The sequence below is a fragment of the Molossus molossus genome, unplaced genomic scaffold, assembly GCF_014108415.1.
Source record: "Molossus molossus isolate mMolMol1 unplaced genomic scaffold, mMolMol1.p scaffold_m16_p_5, whole genome shotgun sequence".
Classification (NCBI taxonomy): domain Eukaryota; kingdom Metazoa; phylum Chordata; class Mammalia; order Chiroptera; family Molossidae; genus Molossus; species Molossus molossus.
The window spans coordinates 44,421,083-44,442,794 of record NW_023425388.1 but is presented as its reverse complement, the minus strand read 5'-3'; positions in this window follow the sequence as shown (position 1 = coordinate 44,442,794).

Here is a 21,712-nt window from a genome sequence, read left to right as displayed (position 1 = left end):
AAATGAAGTTAATAATCATGCTGATTTCACTACTATATATTTGGTACTTACTCTAGTTACTAAGTAACGAAAGATTGGTTCAAAGATATACATTATTTTGTTAGACTATGGCTATTATGGTGATAATATTATGGTGACTCATTTTAGTTTGAAATTTCAAAGACTAGAGAATTCCTATTATTAATATCCATAGGAGTTGAAAGCTAAGTATCATGGTGTATTTAAAATTAGGTTCTTTCCAGCCATGTATAATGGACATTTAGAATAGGGGAAAAAACATGAAAAATTCATGTTTTACAACAAAGACATTTTATCTCCTTATGTAAGTAAATACAACCCAAAGTGCTCCTTAACTCTGCCTCAGTAACTGTGGGAGAAATGATTTTAACCAGAAGTGAGTACCATAAGTATCCTGTGGTCACCAACAGAACAAATTTGCTCTTAGATTACAAATGAAAGGCTAATATATGAGACAGAGGTGACAATCATGTGCAACCAAACACTGAGCACTTTGAACAATCTTGTAGCTATTACTTTTTTTTTAAAGAGTTTATTTTTTAGAGCAAATTTAGGTTTACAACAAATTGAAAAGGAGGTACACTCCCACCCATGCATAGCCTTTCCATTATCCACATCCCCTACCAGAGTAATGTAGAGCATCTTTTCTTTTGCTTACTTGCCATCTGTGTATTGCCTTTGGTGAGGTGTCTATTAAGGTTTTTGGCTCATTTTTTAATCAAATTGTTTTCCCTTTGAGTTTTAAGAGTTGTTTGTATATTTTATTTTATTGAATTTATTGGAGCTGATATTAGTTAATAAAATAATAGAGGTTTCTTAAAATGACTACGAGGTATCACTTCATACCTGCCAGAATGGCTACCATCAACAAATCATCAAACAACAAATGCTGGCGAGGGTGTGGAGAAAAGGGGACTCTAGTACACTGCTGGTGGGAATGCAGACTGGTGCAGCCACTGTGGAAAACAATATGGTGTTTCCTCAAAAAATTAAAAATGGAACTGCCATTTGACCCAGTGATCCCACTTCTAGAAATATATCCTAAGAAACCTGAAACATCAATCAGAAAGAATATATGTGTCCCTGAGTTCACAGCAGCTCTATTAACAATTGATAAGATCTGGAAACAGCTGAAGTGTCCATCAGTAGATGAATGGATAAAAAAGCTGTGGTACATATACACAATGGAATACTATGCAGCTGTAAGAAAGAAAGATCTCTTATCCTTTGAGACAACATGGAGGGACCTGGAAAGTATTATCCTAAGCAAAACAAGCCTAACAGAGAAAGACAAGTATCATATGATTTCACTTATTTGTGGAATATAATGAACATAACAGTCTGAGGAATGGGATAGATCCAGAGACATGGAAGTGGGGTACAGACTGACCATCCCCAGAAGAGGGGGTGGGGGGAGATAAACCACAGAACTTATATGCATGTATATATAACCAATGAACACAGGTAACAGTATGGTGAAGGTAGGGGGCAGGGTGGGAGTAGGGAGGGGCTGTCAAAGGGGGAAAAAGGAGGGACATCTGTAATAAAAAATAAACTAAGTATTAAAAAGAAAACAATACAGGTTTCAAGTGTACAATGCGATGGCACGTCATGTGCACACTGCATCCTGCACTCACTGCCAGGCAGAGAAAGACAGCTACCCTGTGATTTCACTTACATGTGGACTCTCATGAACAAAATAATCTAACAAATGAAACAGAAACAGAAGCATATATGCATGGAGCAGACGGACAGCTGTCAGAGGGGAGGGGAGTTGGGGGGTGTGGGTTAAAAGGGTGAAAGGATTAAGCAAAAATAAAAGTAACATAGACACAGGCAGCAGTTTGGTGATTGGCAGAGGGAAAGGGGGCGGGGGAGGTGAAGAAGGCAAAGGGAGCATACGCGGGCATGGAAAGAGGCTTCACTTTGGGCAGTGTTCGTATATTTTAGATACCGGTCCTTTATCAGATGTGTCTTTTGCAAATACTGTCTCCCAACCTGTGGCTTGTCTCCTCATTCTTTTGATAATGTCTTTTGTAGAGCAGAAGTTTCTAATATTAATGAACTCCAGCTTTTCAATGAGCTCTTTCATGAATCACATCTTTGATGTTGTATCTAAAATGTTATTTTCATATAGAAGGTCACCTAGGTTTTCTCCTATGTTATCTTCTAGAAGTTTTATGGTATTGAGTTTTGCATTTAGGTTTATGATAGATTTTGAGTTAATTTTCGTGAAGGGTGTGAGGTCTGTGTCTAGATTCATTTTTTAAAATTTATTTATTTATTTTTTTGTTTTGTTTTTTGGTGCATGCCCCTAGCAGGAACCGAACGCGGGACTCTCTGGTCTGCAGGCCGATGCTCCAACCGCTGAGCAAAACTGGCCAGGGTGATTCATGTTTTTTTTTCTTTTGCATTTGGACATCCAGAATCATTTGTTGAGAGCTCTTCTGTTTTAAGAAGGGTAGAAGAATCCGTCAGTGTTCAGAGGGAAGAGACCAAGATGGTGAAGACACTTTAAACTGTACAATAGGAAAACAAGCTTGAGTTTCAAGGGTACTGAAACTCAGGAAGAGAAAACCAATAGGGGACATGACACCTGCCTATATGTTTGAAGGGTCATCAGTATAAATGATTAAACTCTTATGATCTCAGTGATGGAATTTGGCCAGCGAATTGAAGGAAATAGATTGTAGCTCCTTTTCAAAACTTGCTGAAAACAGAGATTTTCAGAAATGGAATCGGGTAGTACAGAGGGAATGAGTTTCCTGTTGTTTGGTGCCTCCATGGTATGTAGTTCAGCTTTGGGAAGTAAAAGGCCTAGATCATTTACAATGTCTTTTCTCCTTTTGAGATTCTGGGCTTTTAAGCCTTGCTTGGGGATACAAGCCTTATAAATGATAGCAGTTAAGGAGAAGGGCAGCACAATTCAGGTATACTTTGGAGCAACTTAAAAATAATAATGAAAAGAAATCAAACAAAAATTACCATTGGAGTGATGGTTTATCCTTAGTGATGGTCTGACTTTGCTGTGGCTTTTACTAGAAGCAATTTGCCCACCTTATAGCTGTCCACCAACCCATAGCCATTGGTGAGCTTGGAGATAGATGTGTTTAAGGCATTTGGGGCATGAAAGCTAGGTTCTGCAGTGCCAACTAGAGGCCTGCTCTGCTATCTAGCCGTATGTCTAGGCAACCTGGTATCTTTTGTATATAATGCCAGGATATCATAGCCTGGAATAACTCAATGTGACCTTCATTTTTATTTTTTTTTTTTAAAGCAAGTGCATATTAGGTATCTGTTATGTGGCAATCAGGAACTATATTGAAGTTGGCCATGTTTCACAGTTATATAGAGAACAATTTTCACTCGTTACTTCTTTGGAACTGATTTTAAATCCAATATACCAAAGATTTCTATTCACTGACCATTGCTAACCTAAAATTTTGTTCCTTCAACTGAGGAATTTCAGCATGCCCTGATGCGTTTCAGAAATGTCTCTTTTGTGAAATAGTTGTGAGGGAAAGAGGCCAGGAAAACATAAGTCTATTTTCCTAGTTGGAAGCATTGAGATGAGACTAATTTCTACTGCACTGGCTGCATTAATTTATAATCATATACAGTAAATAACTGTGGTTGAAAATTATAATATTTGCTAATGTTTGGCTGAATGGAAGGACAATTAGCTAATTAATCATCTTCTCTTTATGCTTTAGACAGGCATGGTTTGCATATTTATCATAGGCCGTGAATGGCACTCCAAAAAGGTGGGAGCTAAAGTTGAAAAACATGTTTATTGTTATGGAACCAAGTGTCTCCTGGAAGAGAATCAGTGCAATGATTTAGTTTATTAATTTATCCAGAATTTAATTCCAGGATAATATTGTTTTTCCAAATATATTTTCTTTCCTCCTTTCCTCCCTTCACCCTTCCCTTTCTCTCTATAATAAAATTGGTATCATCCAATATTTCTCCATGTTTTCATCGTCTGTCACAAAACCCAGTCTGTAACTCCGTTACAAAAAGTAAGTCACTAATTCATAATTCCTCGTTCACTATTTTCTCTCATCTTTATAATGATCAATGACCATTATTTTATGCCTGTATCAGCTATTTTGTTTCATTTACTCCTTTATATTTTTCTTTAAATTATTTTTAGAAATGGGCAGAATCTACATGATATATACATTAAAACGCAGGCCAGATGGTACCACCATTAATAGATGAAACTGTTTGGCTTTCATCAGTATCTCTGAACGTCTTGAGCTTTGCATTTCACACCAAAGAATCAGTCTCCGTCGTAAGGAAACATCTTGCACGAGTACAAGACTTAAAACAAGGAAGAGTGCCATCTACTTAGAGTTTTCATATTAAATAGAGCTTTTTTTGGGAGACTTTTACAAAATAAAGATTTTGATTCTCTTTGTCAGTCTCCCCAGGCCCCATGATAGACAGAAATAATCATATAATGGTACGTAGACCTTCAAAGGTGGTCCAGAGAGCATTGATGGGGTAACCTGGTCAAAGCTGCATCGCTAGAGGTCATTAGCTGGGGTGGGGAGGTCCAGCAGTTGCTCAGAGTGCTGCTTACCAAACTTGGCTGCATGCTGGAATCACCTGGGAGAAGCTTTATAAACTACTGAAGCCTAGGAAAGTGGAGAGGACAGTGTAATAACAGGGTTTTTTTTTGGGGGGGGGGCAGGGAGAGTAGAAGTTTTTTTCTGCAGCAGAACTGTCTAAATCATTACTAGCTCTGGAGGATGTGGGGTTTCTGTCCAAAGAGATTAGATGTGGAGCTTTAGAAAGACACCGATGACTAGTTCTCATGGCTCTGTTCTAGGTAATTGTTCTCTTTTTGGTTGAACAATGTGTCCCCTTTAATGCTGGCTTTAGTGTTACCTCTGCCTTATATATCAGACATTGTGCCCACAGAGGGAGCCGATTTGTTTGCTTATTTCAAATGACACTTTCACAATCAATACACATGAAAAGCTTGTAATGAGGTATGCAGGACCTGGAGGTGATTGTCCAGGTCAGGATGCTTTCTCCACCACTTGCAAAAGTATGAATGATATAATATAGGTATATAATGCTGAGATGGACTGGGATACAGTAACTACTGGGTCAGTAGGTCTCAAAGTATGTCCCTAGACCAGAAGCATCAGTGTCACGTTGGACTTGTTAGAAATGAAGGATCTCCCTTCTCACTGCAGATTTACTAATTCAGAAACTCTGGGGGCGGGGCCTGGCAATTTGTGTTTTAACAAAAAGATTCTGATGTTGACTGAAGATTGAAAGACACTGTGTTAAGGGTTACTTGTGGTCATTTAATTCCCACCAGCATACATTTCAAACAGCAAACTCACTCTCATGGTTATTACATTATCTAAAAAGAAACATCCTCTTATGCCCAATTAATCTAATTACATTTAGTGAAACCATTCTCCTTAATTCACAATTCAAACAGTTACTTTAAAATGGTTTATTTCTAATGATCACCTCTATCACTGAAAAACAACTACAGAATTTTCCAACAGGGGTATACCAGAGAAAAATTTTCAGCATTGCTCTGGGATATAGATTTGGAAAACCATAGGAATGAGCACAGCTGCCTGGGGTTTTGAAGTGATAGGCCTGACTAGAGCTCTCCAAATTGTGATAAATCAGGCTAACTAGGTGGGATGATACTATTTATGAAAGGCCTTGCATGCCAGTAAAATGAAACTTGATCTAGTAAAAGTCAATAGGGATCATTGAAATTTTTTAAGACACATTTTTGTAATTTATTGTAGTAAAACATACATAAAATTTACCATTTTGATCATTTCCATTGGCACCCTCCTCCCTATCCCCCCTGCCCCGTCCCCGGCTTTGTCGTCAATGTCCATTGGTTATGCATACATGCATATAAGTTCTGTGGTTTATTTCTTCCCTCCCCCCCAACCCCTCTTCTGAGGGTTGTCAGTCTGTACCCTACTTTCATGTTTCTGGGTCTACCGTATTCCTCTGACTGTTATGTTCATTATATTCCACAAATAAGTGAGATCATGTGGTATTTGTCTTTTTCTGCTTGGCTTGTTTCACTTAGGATAATACTTTCCAGGTCCCTCCATGTCGTCTCAAAGGATAAGAGATCTTTCTTTCTTACAGCTGCATAGTACTCCATTGTGTATATGTACCACTGCTTTTTTATCCACTCGTCTACTGATGGACACTTCAGCTGTTTCCAGATCTTATCAATTGTTAATAGAGCTGCTGTGAACGCAGGGATACATATATTCTTTCTGATTGATGTTTCAGGTTTCTTAGGATATATTTCTAGAAGTGGGATCACTGGGTCAAATGGCAGTTCCATTTTTAATTTTTTGAGGAAACACCATATTGTTTTCCGTAGTGGCTGCACCGGTCTGCATTCCCACCAGCAATGTACTAGAGTCCCCTTTTCTCCACACCCTCACCAACACTTGTTGTTTGATGATTTGTTGATGGTGGCCACTCTGACAGGTGCGAGGTGATACCTCATTGTTGTTTTAATTTGCATCTAATATGTTCACATTGTTGCGCAATCACCACCATCATCCATCTCCAGAACTTTTGCATTTTCCTAAACTGAAACTACTTACCCATCAACTATTGGTATTTTTTGCTTTGTTTTTCTAGTGAGATTTTTTCCCCCCTACTGATTTGTATGTATTCATTTTATTTTTATTTTTAATGTTTATTGATTTGAGAGAGAGAGAGAGAGAAACATTGACACAAGAGAGAAGCATCAATCAGTTGCATCCTGTATGTGCCCTGACCTGGGATTGAACCTGAAACCTAGGTATGTGCCCTGACCAGGAACTGAACCTGCCACCTTTTGGTGTACAGGACAACATCCAACCAACTGAGCCACCTGGCCAGGGCTGTATATGTTTATTTTAAGTTAGAGATAACAAGCCTGTCCTTTGCAACTTATATTTTTAAAAAACTCTATTCATGGGTAATTTAAAAAAACCTGTTCAGAAAATTTAATATTTTCATGGAATTATCAAACTACAATTAGAATTATATGACTAAATCTATGAATATTTCCCTTACAATTTCTAACTGTTGCCATCCTTGAAGGCCCTCATCACCATAATGTTATGAATATATTCACTTGCATTTTCTTCTAAAGAACTTTTTTTGAGTATGGAAATGATGCAGTGAATGAGAAGTAGAGAGGTGAATTGTAGTGGGCAGGGCTGGATACCCAAGGTCAGTGCCTCAGAGCTGGCAAAGCTGTGAGGAATGAGATTTCAGAGCCTTAGACTCTGGTCTGGGGAAGAGGCTGGGAGAGAAACTCACTGTTATTGTCATTACAATAGAGGCAGTGACAGGATTAGGCCCAGGGATGTCATCCAAAGGGGCATCTTCTGGTGGAGATTGTGGAACCATAGGCTATCCTAGATGCAGGTTAGGCAATTACTTCATATTTCTAGGTGACCTTTCTTCATTGGCTAGTGGGTGGGGTCACAGACTGACAAAAGCAGGTGATCTGGACCCTTTAAATATTGAGATTGACACTAATCATCCGAGAGATGCAAATTAAAACAACAATGAGGTATCACCTCACACCTGTCAGAATGGCCGCCATCAACAAATCATCAAACAACAAGTGTTGGCGAGGGTGTGGAGAAAAGGGAACTCTAATACACTGCTGGTGGGAATGCAGACTGGTGCAGCCACTATGGAAAACAATATGGTGCTACCTCAAAAAATTAAAAATTGAACTTCCATTTGACCCAGTGATCCCACTGCTGGGAATATACCCTAAGAAGCCTGAAACACCAATCAGGAAGAATATATGTACCCCCATGTTCATAGCAGCACTATTTACAATAGCTAAGATCTGGAAACAGCCCAAGTGTCCACCAGTAGACGAATGGATCAAGAAGCTGTGGTACATATACACAATGGAGTACTATGCAGCGGTAAGAAAGAAAGATCTCTTATCCTTTGAGACGACATGGAGGGACCTGGAAAGTATTATCCTAAGTGAAAGAAGCCAAGCAGAAAAAGACAAATACCACATGATCTCACTTATATACGGAATATAATGAACATAACAGTCTGAGGAATACAGTAGACCCAGACACATGGAAGTAGGGCACAGACTGACATCCCTCAGAAGAGGGGATGGGGGGTGGGGGGGTGGGAAGAGATAAACCACAGAACTTATATGCATGTATGCATGACCAATGGACATGGACAACTAAGCCGGGGACAGGGTGGAGGGGGTGGGGTGGGGGGTGCCAATGGGGTAAAAAGGTAAAATATCTGTAACAAAAAAATAAATAAAAATTCATAAAAAAAAAAAAAAATAAATAAATAAATATTGAGATTGAGGGAAACTTCAGTTTTGGAAACATGTGTTTTCCAGAGTTTGTGACAACTGTACTGATTGCAGGCCTTAAAGCTGACTAATGATGTAGAGTTTAGTGCCCTAAGCTTGAGTGTGTGTGAGAGAGAGAGGGCAGGGGGAGGGGGGAGGGAGACAGCATCATTTGTGTGCACAGGGGCCTCATGCATTAAACATTTCAGAAAGTGGAGGCACAGCTGGTGCCCGGACAGCGAGTCATGTGCTCTCTGAAACATCAAAGAATCCCTCTCTGTTTGTCTACTTTGTAATTATGGCCTGTCAAATTTCCTTCTGGTATTTGTTTTAAAAATAAATGCCCAGCCAGAGTGTTTAACCCCTTCCATGCTTTCCAGCTGTTCCACTTGTGCCATTGACTCAAATGTCACCCTGAGCTGTTGAAACCTGCCCAGGTGGCATTATATTCTGAAGCCTTTCCTTTCACACAGGTCAACACTTGGCTTTTGAATGGTAGTACATTTCAGGCACTACTGACTGAGCTGGGCAGCTAGGGGTGAAAGGCTTCACCTCTCTGGAATCCTTGTAAAATAGCCCGTCACTCAGAAAGCCGTTTTGAATCTTTTACACAAAGCAAAAAGATCAATGCTTCCTGAAGTGTCATAAAGGGGAGAGACATCTACAAAACGAATAGCTTTTTCGTTGCCTCCTCCTCTCAGTGGTGATTACTCTGAGTTGCTGGCTGGATTCTGTGGTTTGTTGGAAGCTTGGCCCATGGACAGGTAAATGTGTTAGTCTTGTCATTATTCAATGCGAGATTTTCCCCCAATCAATATTTGGATGGGGAAAGATCCATTCATCAAGTTTATCTTCCATATCAAAGCCTCAGTTGAAATTTCTGAAGGCTTGTCACCATCTCAGACATGCTGTTTAGCACTACCTAGCACTCCTGCATATGCATCATCAGTTTAATTCTACAAAAAAATGAATTATAGAGGCTGGGTCTCTTACCATCTTTTCCTCTTTGTAGATAATCGCTAATGTTCAAGATTCAGAGTAGGTAGTCAACTAAGGCTTCCTGGCCCTGGGGCAGTCTAAAATTATACTTGGAATTTCTCTAGGAAGAAGTCTCCTTTCTCTAAATACCTCTATTTAATGATACCTCTTTTGTCCTATTTCCATTGTTAAACTATTTATCACCTTCTAAGAAGAAAGGAGGGAGGGGACTTGGGTTTAGCTACGTCCCAGCTGAAGGATATTCAAGGATATGGAAGCCTGGAACCAGCAGAATGCAGAAAGTGAAGCTATGTGCCTGTGTTTTTTTTTTTTTTTTATGCCCAAACGAAACTTGGCAGATGTTATGATTGAAACCACTAAAAATTGTGGCATGTATTTTTTGTACCAGTTGCTATGCTAGTTAGTGGTATTTACACAATTGTGAAATTTATAGGACAGTTATTACCCCCATTTTATAGATGAAGACACTGAAGGTAAGAATGACTGAGTGAATTACCCAAGGTCACATGGCAACTATATGGCAAAGCTGGGTCAGAAACCTATTTCCTTCGACCACAATGAAGCTCTTGTTTTGCATATTCAATAGGATAACATGGGAAAACTTTTTGATATTTAGTCCCTCTGCTTCCTCTTCTTCTTCTTTTTTTTTTTATCCTCACCCGAGGACATTTTTCCATTTTTTGTTCAGGTAGAGTGGGAGGGAGAGAGAGGAACCGAGAGAGAGAGAGAGAAACATCGATGTGAAAGGGACACATCGAGTGGCTGCCACCCGCACAACCGACCAGGGCCGGGGACAAACTGCAACCGAGGTACATGCCCTTAGCGGAAACCGAACCCGGGTCTCTCAGGACCGTAGGCCGACGCTCTAACCGCTGAGCCAAACCAGCCAGGGCTGCTTCCTCTTCTTCTGTTCCTTCCTCCAATCCTCCTCCTGCCTGCTCCCTCTTCAGGTTACATATTGAATAGTTAATACTTTTTTGAGTGTTATTTCTTCAGGGCAGTGATTTTCCACCATTGTACAGCATGAATTTTTAAAACATGCAATATCTGACTATTTGATCAGGGGTACTACTGATCTCTTTTCTCTTAGATTGTCAAACAAACAAACAAAAAATCACAACAGCCAATACAACAATAGCCGTCTAGTGTGAATGAATCAAAATTATACTATTTTTTTTTGTCAGATTGGCAAGAAATCTATTTTTTGGTGTTCCGCAGAATTTTAATAATTAGTTTATGTGTGCTGTGAGATAAAAAGGTGGAAAAATCACTGCTTTGGGGAACGCTCAGATCTCTCAGACAAAGAAACCCCTTCATTACATGCGTTCAGTGCACCCGTGACTTTTTTCCAGAGTGTATATCACAACTGATAATTATTTGTGCAAATATTTTGTAATGTCTCTCTTCCATATCAGACTTTATAGTTCATGAGAACAGAAATCACCTCGGTCTTGTTCATCATAATATCTCTAGCCTTTGGCAGAGGCTATATATGTTAAGTAGCTCAAATATATTTATTAAATGAGTGAATATATGGCACTCACTCTATGAGTGGTAGCTGTTGTATTATATTCATCATTTTCGATAGTTGACTATCATACCTTATATGGATACTCAGTGGAGTAACTGAAGAACCTGTCAATATAACAGGGCAACAGAGGAAAGGCCAGTGTTAGTAATTTCTGAACACAGCCTGAGGTCGAGGTGATGGCAGAAGTGGGACATGTCCAAAGTGGAATCAGAAGGGCAGGGTGAGGGGAGAGCAAGTTAGCAAATGCTTTTGCCTTTCACCTACGTGCTAGTCACTTTTCAACAACTTCTGAAAATGAATAGCTTTCAACCTATAGCTTTGATTTAGGGGAACGAATAGATTTATCTCTAAGCTTATTATGTTAATAAATAAAGAAAGATCTAGAGGTAATTTCCCCCAAAGTACTTTCCAATGTAGCCCATTGTTTTTCAGTGCTAGGTAGGCTTACCGTATTCTTAAACAAAATTTATTTTGAGCCGATTGTCTCCACGTCTTTTAAACTTGAAGCATTCTCTTTCATGTCTGTGTGAAATTCAGGGAGAGATTTCCTTTTTCCCTCTAGGTTCTGCTGCTTAAAGTCATGTGAGGCAACTTCTATTGTATTTTTATCAGGTCTGTTTCACAATATATCAACTCTGTGGTTTTTGCAGGATCTTAGACAAAGATAATGTAATCTGACCCAAACTGGCCTCTGATTGATTAGTCTGATTTGTAGATTGAAGTTTCATATTAGGAAGATGTTAACAATGGTGATTTTTGGAGCATGTAGGCTAGCTAAAACAACTATCATTTTTTAATAATTTATTTGAGAAGATTGTGTCCAGCGACTGACTATTCGGTGCTGTAACAATATAGTAAAGTCTTTTTAACCAAGGAAATCTGATTTTTCTGTACCAAAACCTATTTAAAGTTATGAAAGGCAGCAGAAACAATTTTTTAATAATAGAAAATTATGGTTCTAAACTAGTGAGATTGGAGGTCGTCAGATATGTAATAGAACATGCAGAGACACAAATGACTATTAACACAAAGAGCAAGTAATTAAAGTTAAAAAAAACCACACACCCCAATTACCCTATGTATTCAAAGAAAAAAATAGGTAAATTACAGAATACACAGAATACAATAGGATGAAAAATAAACAGAAGCATTTCTATTCAATTTACTATGAACAGGAGAGGAGAGGCTTTTGTTCTATAAAGTTGTATCAACATATATTTTTTTTCCATTTATTTTTAGATAGAGCAGAAAGGAGGGAGGGAGAGAGAGAGGAAAACGTTGATGTGAGAGAGACACATCTGTTGGGTGCCTCCCTCACGACCCCAACAGGGGTGGGAATTGGACCTGCAACCCAGGTACATGCCCCTGACTGGAAATAGACACCACAACCCTTTGGTCCTTGGGCCCATGCTTTAACTGTTGAGCCAAACTGGCCAAGGTCATACCAACAGATTTAAAAAAATATTTTCAATAGTAGAAGTAAGTTTTTGCTTAGATGGTATCAAGGCTCTTCCAGGTGCAGTGAAAGAAATACAAGTAGACCTTAACTTAGGAATATTCAATTTAGGAAGGATTTGCCCAAGCAAATAAGATCAGCTGTTTCCTCTTCATTCCCTTCAAGAGACCGTTGCCCACTGGTCCCCATTTAAGGGCTACTAAGAAAAAAAGTAAATGAGTTGGAAAAGTCTTTTATTACAAGAATATAGAGATGCAGACTCCAAAAAGTCTAGCCCTCTCCCTTCCTACTATGCCCTGCCCACCAAAATGGTGCTGGAGCCTGTTTCTTGAAATGGTTGATATAGAAATGAGTGAGGAACAGAGAAGTAGAGGATCTATTCCATTTGAAGTTTGTTTCCCTTTATTTTTATATCATTATATTTTACTTTTCATTAAAAAAGCTAAACAAATGCCGAAATCATGTACCCACCATCACAAGCAGGATACAGAAGAATTCACTCGTCTTGCTAAATTCCCTTCTGCTGCACCATGTATTAGAACTCCCCCCACAGAGACCTCCCTATCTGTTCTGTGCCCCTTTAGTCTGGCCTTTCTCAGACTGTCAAATAAATGGACCCAGACAGCAAAAAATTTTTTGAGTCTAGCTTTTTATCACTTGGGTTAGCTTTGCATCTTTGTCAAAAATCGATTGGTAGAATTCATTAGTAAAAGGACTTGGACCTGAAGTTTTCTTTGTCAGAAAGATTTAACTACAAAATCAATTTCTTTAATAGATATAAAAGGTTATTATTTTCTTTTTTAGTGGGTTTGGGAGTCATTTGAATCTTTCAGGGAATTTCTATATTTTCTTCACATAGTTGAATGTGTAGCTATGATTGTTTTTAGTCTTCTATTGTTATCCTTCAATATCTTCTATTGTTATCCTTTAAGGTTTTTGATGATATATCCTCTTTCATTTACAACATCAATAATTTGTATCTTTTCTACCTTTTTATTGACCTCTCTTGCTAGATATTTATCAATTTTATTGAATTCTTTATAGTTTCATTAATTTTCTGTGTTTCTTTTTTACATTTTCACTGATTTCTGGTATTATAATCATTATTTATTTCCACCTGCTTGGGTTTTAGTTTTAGCTCTTATTTTCTAATTTCTTAAGTGGAAATGTACCTTATGGACTTGAGATATTTCTTCTTTTCTAATGTTAGCATGTAGTGCCACAGATTTCACCCTGTAAGCACTGCTTTAGCTATATCCCATAACTTTGATGAGTTGGGTTTTCATTTAGTTCAAAATATTTTCTAATTTCCCTTGATTATTGCTTAAATAATCCATGCTTATTTAATCCATTTAGAAATCTGTTAATTTTCAAATATGTGGAGATTTGCAGATACCTATATTATTGATTTCTAGTCTAATTTCATTATTGTAAGAGAAAATATTTTGTATGATTTCGATTCTTTTAAATTTGTTAAGGTTCATGTTACAAGGTAGACTATGGCTTATCTTAGTGAATGTTTCATGTGCATTTGAAAGAATTCTGCTGTTGTTGGGTGAAGTGTTTAATTAATGTCAGTTAGGTCTGGTTGTCTAATAGTGTTGCTTAGTAGTTCTATGGTTTTTTTTTTGCTGATTTTTCTATTAGTTCTATTGATTACTGAAAAAAAAATGTTGAAGACTCCAAATGTAATTGTGGATCTGTCTATTCCTCCTTTCAGTTCTGTCAGTTACATTTGTTATTTTCAGGGTCCGTGTTTAGGTGCTATGTCTTCTTGGTATGAATGGACTTTCTTATCATTATGTAATGTCCTTCTTCATCCCTGGTAACATTCCATGTTCTAAGATCATTTCCATCTGGCTTTTATTGAATACTGTTTCTATGGTATATCTTTTCCCATTTTTTATTTGTGCCCTATAGGTTTAATGTTTTATCTACTCTGACAATCTCGGTATTTTAATTAGTATACAGACAGTCCGTGACTTATGATAGTTTGACTTACAATTTTTCAACTTTATGATGGAGTGAAGGTGATATGCATTCAGTAGAAACTGTACTTTAAATTTCAAATTTTGACCATTTGCTGGGCTAGCAATATATGGTAGGATACTCTCTTGTGATGTGGGGCAGTAGGATGATTTTGCCCAGCTGTAGGCTACTGTAAGTGTTCTGAGCATGCTCACAGTAGTCTAGACTAAGTTATGATGTTTAATAGGTTAGGTATATTAAATGCATTTTCCACTTATGATATTTTATAACTGCAATGGGTTTATTGGGATGTAAGTTGAAGAGCATCTGTATTTGGAACATTTGGCTTTTGATGCAATTATTAATATTGTTGGATTTAGGTTTTCCAATCCTAAATTTTAATTTGTTTACTATTTATTCCCTGCATTTTTTATTTTTCTATTTTATCTTCCTTGACTTCTTTTGGATTATTTGAAATATATATTTCTGTATTTGAAGTTATCAATTGTCTTGATTATGTCTCTGTATAGGTATTTTTCCCCCCTTCTTTGTGTTTGCTCTAAAGATTAAATAGGCTTGACTCTTCACATTCTACTTATAACTATTAATATTTTGCCACTTCAAGTAAAATATAAAAACCTTACATTTACACAGCTGCCTTCATTGTCTATTCTTTATGTTGTAGATGACATATGTATAACATCTACATAATTTTAAACTCCAGTGTTATTATTTTTACTTTCAATAGTCATAGTTTAAAGAATATAAACTAAGTATAGATTATTTTTTAACCTATATATTTACCACTTATGTTATTCTTTTTTATTTCTGAAATTCTAAGTTTCTTTCTGTTATAATTTTTCTGCTGCCTGGAAAGCTTCTTTTACTGTTTCTTCTAGAGCAGATCTAGATGATGAATTTTCTTAGTTTTCCTTCATCGAAGAATATCTGCCCCATCCCTTCAGTTATGATAGATATTTTCACTGGATATAGGAATCTTTTACTTTAAAAATGTTCCATTGTATTTTGTCTGACATAGTTTGAGATGAGAAATCTTTAGTCATTTGAACCATTGTTTCCCTATGTTTAACATGTTTTATTTTGTCTTTTGAAAATTTTTTTTTCTTGAAATAAAATTGGTTTTCAACAATTTGATTATAATGCATCAAGGAGTGTTTTTTTTTTTTTTTTAAATTTATCCTGTTCAGTTTTACTGAGCTTCTTGCATATGTAAATTTATACCTTTAACCATATTTGGGAAACTTTTAACCATTATTTCTTCAAATATTTTTCTTTGCTAACCTCTTTTTTTTTCCTTTGGTCCTCCAATGACCTGAATACTAGAATTTTGAGATTGTGTCAAAGATTCCTATATCTCTGTTCATTTTCCCTCAGTCTCTTTTCTTATCTCTGTTGTTTAGATGGGATGATTTCTATTGATCTATGTTCAAGTTCCCTTATTTTTTATTTTATTACTGTTTTGCTATTGAGTCCATCTCAATACTATTTGATTTTAGTAAATTTATTTTTAGTTTGAAAATTTCCATGTACTTTTTTTTTTTATAGTTTCTGTTTCTTTAGCAACCACTTCTGTCTTTCCATTCATTATAGAGTGTGCCCCCTTCCTTCACAGAGCTTAGTTACAATAGCTGCTTTAAAGTCTTTGTTTGCTATTCCAACATCTAGTCATCATAGGATTGGCATTTGTTAATTGTCTTTTGCCTTGAGAGCTGTTAAAGTTTTCCTGGTCCTTTTGATTGATGTTGTATTGTCTTCTCAATATTTTGGATATTATGTTATGAGACTCTGGGTTTTTGGGTTCTATTAAAGTTCTCTGGAGAAAGTCAACAGTCAACCTGGTTTACTAGACCACAAGTCACAAGCCATCTTCTGTGGGCTGTGGACCTGGTATCATTTTAGTCTTCAAACCCTTTCAAGTGCCCCATCCTCATCTGAGACCTGGAGCACATGAGAGGGAAGGAGCTCCAAGCTCCTTGTGGGAACTCTGCTTGTGTTCCAGCCACGGGCCATTCTGTGGCCTAAGTAGTAGTTGATTCTGTTGGTGCAATCTCAAAGCTTTTGGTATTCTGCTTTGCATCAGTTCCACACATGCACAGCTCATTCATCAGCTTAAGACATCTGCATAGATATAGGGAGTGCTCATCTCTCCAGCTCCTTTTTTTCTGTGATATCGCCCACATCTTCTGGTTCTAAGACACCTCTTTACCTAGACCCCTGACTACAAAGCTGGGATTTTATCTTCCCTGCACTGTCACACATTTTTCTCAACCAAATCTGCCTCAGCGATGAAACAGCAAGAGAGAGAGAGAAAAAAGAGAAAAATAACAGGCATTTCTCCTCACACTGTTCAGAGCACTCTAGCTTCACATCCCAGTTTCTTCTGTCAAAGAGATGATTTTTCTCTTAGAGTTTTAGGTACCTGCGTACTGCTCCTGCCACAGGAGTGCACCTGTTTCTGGGTTTGCTGAGCTGGAAGAGAGTAAAAAGTGAAATAAATGGAGATTTTTTTCTATACTCTCTGTCACGTAGGCTCCTGCCTTCACCCTTCTCCTCCAGCTGGGAAGTGAAGGCTTCTCTTGGAGATTTTTTCTACGTAAACTTGCTATCCAATTCCATGATTCAGGCTGACTTCGTGCCTACATAGTGAGATACAGGAGAAGAAAAGAAAACTCTAGACTTACCACCATACAGATCATTCTTTGTTAAAATTTCTTTACTCATTTCACATGTTATTATTAACTTTTCAGAGTAGTAAGATAGTTGTTTGATTTATTTCCAGAGTTTTCACTTGAAATTTGTGGGAGAGATATCTATGTTAGCTCATACTGGAAGCCTCCCCTTATTTTTCAAAGTATTTATTTATTCTGTAAATGGTGGCTAATTATAGTTGAACTAGTTCTATTTGTGTCTTTCAGGTATGTTATGAATTAAATATAATTGTAGACAGTCTGGCTAACTAACTTATTTTCATATTAACTTTATTTCTATGGGAAAATATATTCTAAATTCTAAATAACCATCGCATAATAGTGACATTTGGAGCGGAACTTGCTCTTGTCATGCTTTCCAGATGACAAAGGGCTTGGAGCCTGAAGTAGAAATTTGCTATCATTAAGGTTTCCTTTATTTCTGTGTTCTGTACTCTACTGTTGGTTTTGGTCTTGGTATGTTTTGGTCTATGCCTCCTTCTCTGTTTCAGAACCGTTGTCATGCTATTTCCTCATGGCTTTATAGCTTTGTGCTTGATCTAGCCCTTTGCTTCTGTGCTTCTGGGTCTTGATCATATCCTGTTCAAACCCTTTATGCTTATAATTAGAGAAGATTACATTGACTAAGTATTTATGTTGCCCCCAAATTCATACGTTGAAGTATAATACCCAATGTGAGACTATTAGAGATGGGACCTTTGGCAGGTAATTAGGTCATGAGGGCAGAGTTCTCATGAATGGGATTAGTGCCCTAATAAGAAGAGATGAATCAAGAGAGATGATCTCTGTCTGCCATGTGAGGACTCAGCAAGGACACACTGTCTACAAACTGGGGAGAGGGCTTCTACCAGAGTCTGACCATGTTGGCATCCTGATCTCAGACTTCTTCAGCCTCAGGAGCTATGGGAAATAAATTTCTATTGTTTAAGCCACCCAGTCTATGGTATTTGTTCTAGCACCCCAAACTGACTCAGTTAATACTATGAATTGCTTTGTTTCTTTCTTAATTGATTGATTTAAAAGCTTTTATGCTCTGTTTAAGTTATTGTTTTAGGAGTTGAGAGATACCAGAGTTAATGTTGATTAGATTCTGACTTGAGGAAGCTCATTCTTTGGTAGGACACTATAAATGACCACACTATATGTGCAAAAGAAAGGGTAGGGGAATCTAGAGAAAAGCTGGATTATTTCGTGCTGGGGATATTAGAGAAGGCAATAAATATGGTAGCACTTGAACTAACCTGGGAGAAGAAGCAGGTTTTAGCAAGGAAGACAATCACATCTGGAGAAAACTCTATGGAAAGAAGTCAAGTAAATAGAGAAGTGTGAGTTGGCAATAGTGGGTTCTGTCTATTGGCTGGCAGTAAGGGATTCAGAAGGAAGAGCATTTGCCCTCTCGTTAAGCAGAGATGTACCATGGTATATCCATGATCCTGTTGTTCAGAAAACCTCTTCATATTCTCCTATTGATTCTTCAGTACCTGACCTTTCCAAAGGCATGGTTATCATAGAAATTAAGAAAGCAGCATGTCATGGAGGATGCCAAGTAAATAATGGGGTTCCATAGTCTTCAAGGGCTCTCTGCCCTGTCTCCAGGTGCAGGGGATTGGGAGCACACTTAGGTAGAAGTCCTCCATCCTCTAAAAAGCATGGCTGTTTTAGCCCAGGAAAGCTCTGCTTCCAGGAAGCCCCCAGGAGCCCTCTGCTCCCCAGATGGAGTAAATTCTCCCTTATACTGCGTGTAGAATGAATCCCCAGTGAGACTTAAGGACTGGAGTTTTCATCACCCAGCTCTCAAGACATGTCCAGAAGAAGGGTTTCTAAAGTGTTCCAAGTAATTGGAACATTTTTTGGAATAAGCAAATCGACTCTCATGAAGACAATATTCATTTGCAGTGAAATTTTTTCATCTATTTTTATTTTAAAGCCTCCTTACATCATAGTTATCCTGCATATGGCTCAGAGCTGCTGGTCACCACCCCCACACCCTCTTTATTTAAAAAAAAAGTCAGCTTGGAGGCTAATTATCTCAATGCCTCTTTCAACCTGTTATTTATTCAGAAGAGCATTTGCAATAATGCATTAATGGTAGCCTAGTGACCTGAAAGAGTTAATGCACCTCCCCTTTTGCTGAACTCCTTCTATCTTAGAATCACTTAGGCACTTAAGGAAATTTTATACAGTGAATACAAAATAATAATGTCTGACCCAGGTGCAGTGAGTACAGGCTTTTAAAACATGTTAAGACAGGGTTGTCTACTGACCTGTGACCAATATCAGAGAGTTAAAGAAAAACTATCTGTTTTATCACAGCTGTACTTGCCATTATGGAATATTTAAAGTCAAATCAGAACCAAGGCTGGAGACTAGCAAGCCAAATATACAAAGTGACTAGGGTCAAAGAGGGTTTAAACCTAACACACAGATAAACTTGAACAATGCAAACCGGATCATGCCACTTCCCTTATTAAAAATATTCAGTGGTTTCAAAATAAATTTTAAATTCATCAGCATGACATCAGGGTCATTCATGGACTGGTCCCAGACTAACCTTCTCGGCTCTTTTTGGTGTTTGCACCTGTGTTAGTTTGCCAGGGCTGCCGTTAGAGCACCACACGCTGGATGGCTGAAACAACAGAAATTTATTTTCTCACAGTTCTGGAGGCTGGAAGTCCAAGAATGAGGTATCGGCAGGGTTGGGTTTTTTTTTGAGCCTTCTCTCCTTGGCTTGCACATGGCTATGTCTTTACGTGGTTTTCCCTCTGTCTCTGTCTCTGTCCAAATATCCTCTCATTATAAGGACACCAGTCATATTGTGTTAGGGCCCAACCTAATGACCACATTTTACTTCCTTACCCTTTTAAAGGCCTTATCTTCAAATACAGTCACATTCTCAGGTACTGGGGGTTAGAACTTCAACATCCAGTTTTTTTGGGATACAATTCAACCCATAACAACGTTAGTGCTCCAGCCCATAGCTACTCTCAGCTGTCCAAATAGGCCTAGCTTGCTCTCACTTCTTGGTTTTACACCTGTGGGTCCTTTCCATACGTCCTTGCCTGCTCAGCTCCTAGTTGGCTCAAGCATCACCTTTGTCACCACTAGGTGTGGTGATCTAGAGGACCGATTCTGTCTCACTCATTCTTACATTGATCAAAATTGTGCTCAACAAATGTCAAAATGAATCAACAATTCGAGGAACTCAAACATAGAAAACGAAGTAGAGAGATTACTGATACTTCCTCTATTCTTCCCACCTCCACCCCTTTCTTCATCTGTCCTCTCTAATGATACTTGTCAATCCTGGTCCAGCCCAGGCCAGCATTCTGGGTCTGGGGCTGGCTTGGGTTGAAGCTGAGTGATCAACACCCCAGGGAGGATGCCATGAGGAGATGAGGGTCCATGTGTCCATGAGACCTAATTTTCTCAGTATGGTGGCCACTAGCCATATATGACACTTCAATTTAAGTAACTTAAAAAAAAATTAGTTCCTCCACTGTACTCGTTACATTTTAAGTGCTCAATATCCACATAGGGCTTGTGGCTACTGTGTTGCATAACACAGGTATAACTCATGTCTATCAAAGCAGAAAGTTCTATTGGACAGCTCTATGAGGACCCAAGAGGCCAGGTCGGTCTGTATTAAATTCCTCTGTCTCAGCCTGATCCTATTATTTGGAGTTATGACAATCTGAGGTGTACTGAACTGACCAAAAACTTTCAGTTCTGAAGCAAATAAAACCTTGACTCTAGAATTTATCTGTTTCATTATGGTCCTTGGGTATGACTCACAGTTCATCCTCACACCTTAGTGCCACTTGGCTACAGAATAAACCCTCTTAATCCAATTCTGCTTATACCTATATCTAAGGCTACAGACATGTTCAGGGCAAACGTGGGATTCAGATAAAGGCTGCCATAATGCGCCAAGTTTCTTTTATATCCCGAGACCTAGCTACAGTCTACTCTTATAGTCACCAAGTATTATTTTCTTTTTTCCTATTACAACCCAATCTTAGGGGAAAATGATATATTACTCATTTCTTCCTCAGCATGGACTTACCGTATCACCTTGCCCTGTAGTGTGGGATGAAATGACATAATAAATATTAGAAATTTGACTCTGCCCACCAGCTCTGTGAGCCTGGGAAACTATTGTGTCTCTTCGGAGTCTCTGTTTTCCAGGCTGTGGAATGAGGACAATAATATTTACTTCAAACTGTTGTGAGAATTGATGTGGGAGAGTGTACACCTACCACAGAATATATATACTAAATGGTGGTTTTCGTTCATTATCTTTTCCTCTGTCAAATAAATGAAATTATTGTCAAGTCACCTGTAGGAGCTTTTTTTTGGGGTGTGGTGTGCAGAGGGGGAGAGGTAGAACCCTTTCACAGGGCTCCTGAAAAATATTCCCAGGACCAGCCCCCTGTTTCTGCCTTCAGTTCTGTTTGAACCTGGAAGGAGGTGCAAAGTGTAAGCCTTGTTTGGCTTCCTGGAGTTCTCCTTCTGCAGGTGACGTGTTTCTGACCTAATTCCTCTCACAATATCCTGAGGCTCTTTCTCATGGGCAGCTTCTCACTGGGAAGAAGAAGTGACTGTGGAAGAACAGAGGAGAAGGTCAGTGTGGCAGTTCATTATTTCTAGTAACCATGGTG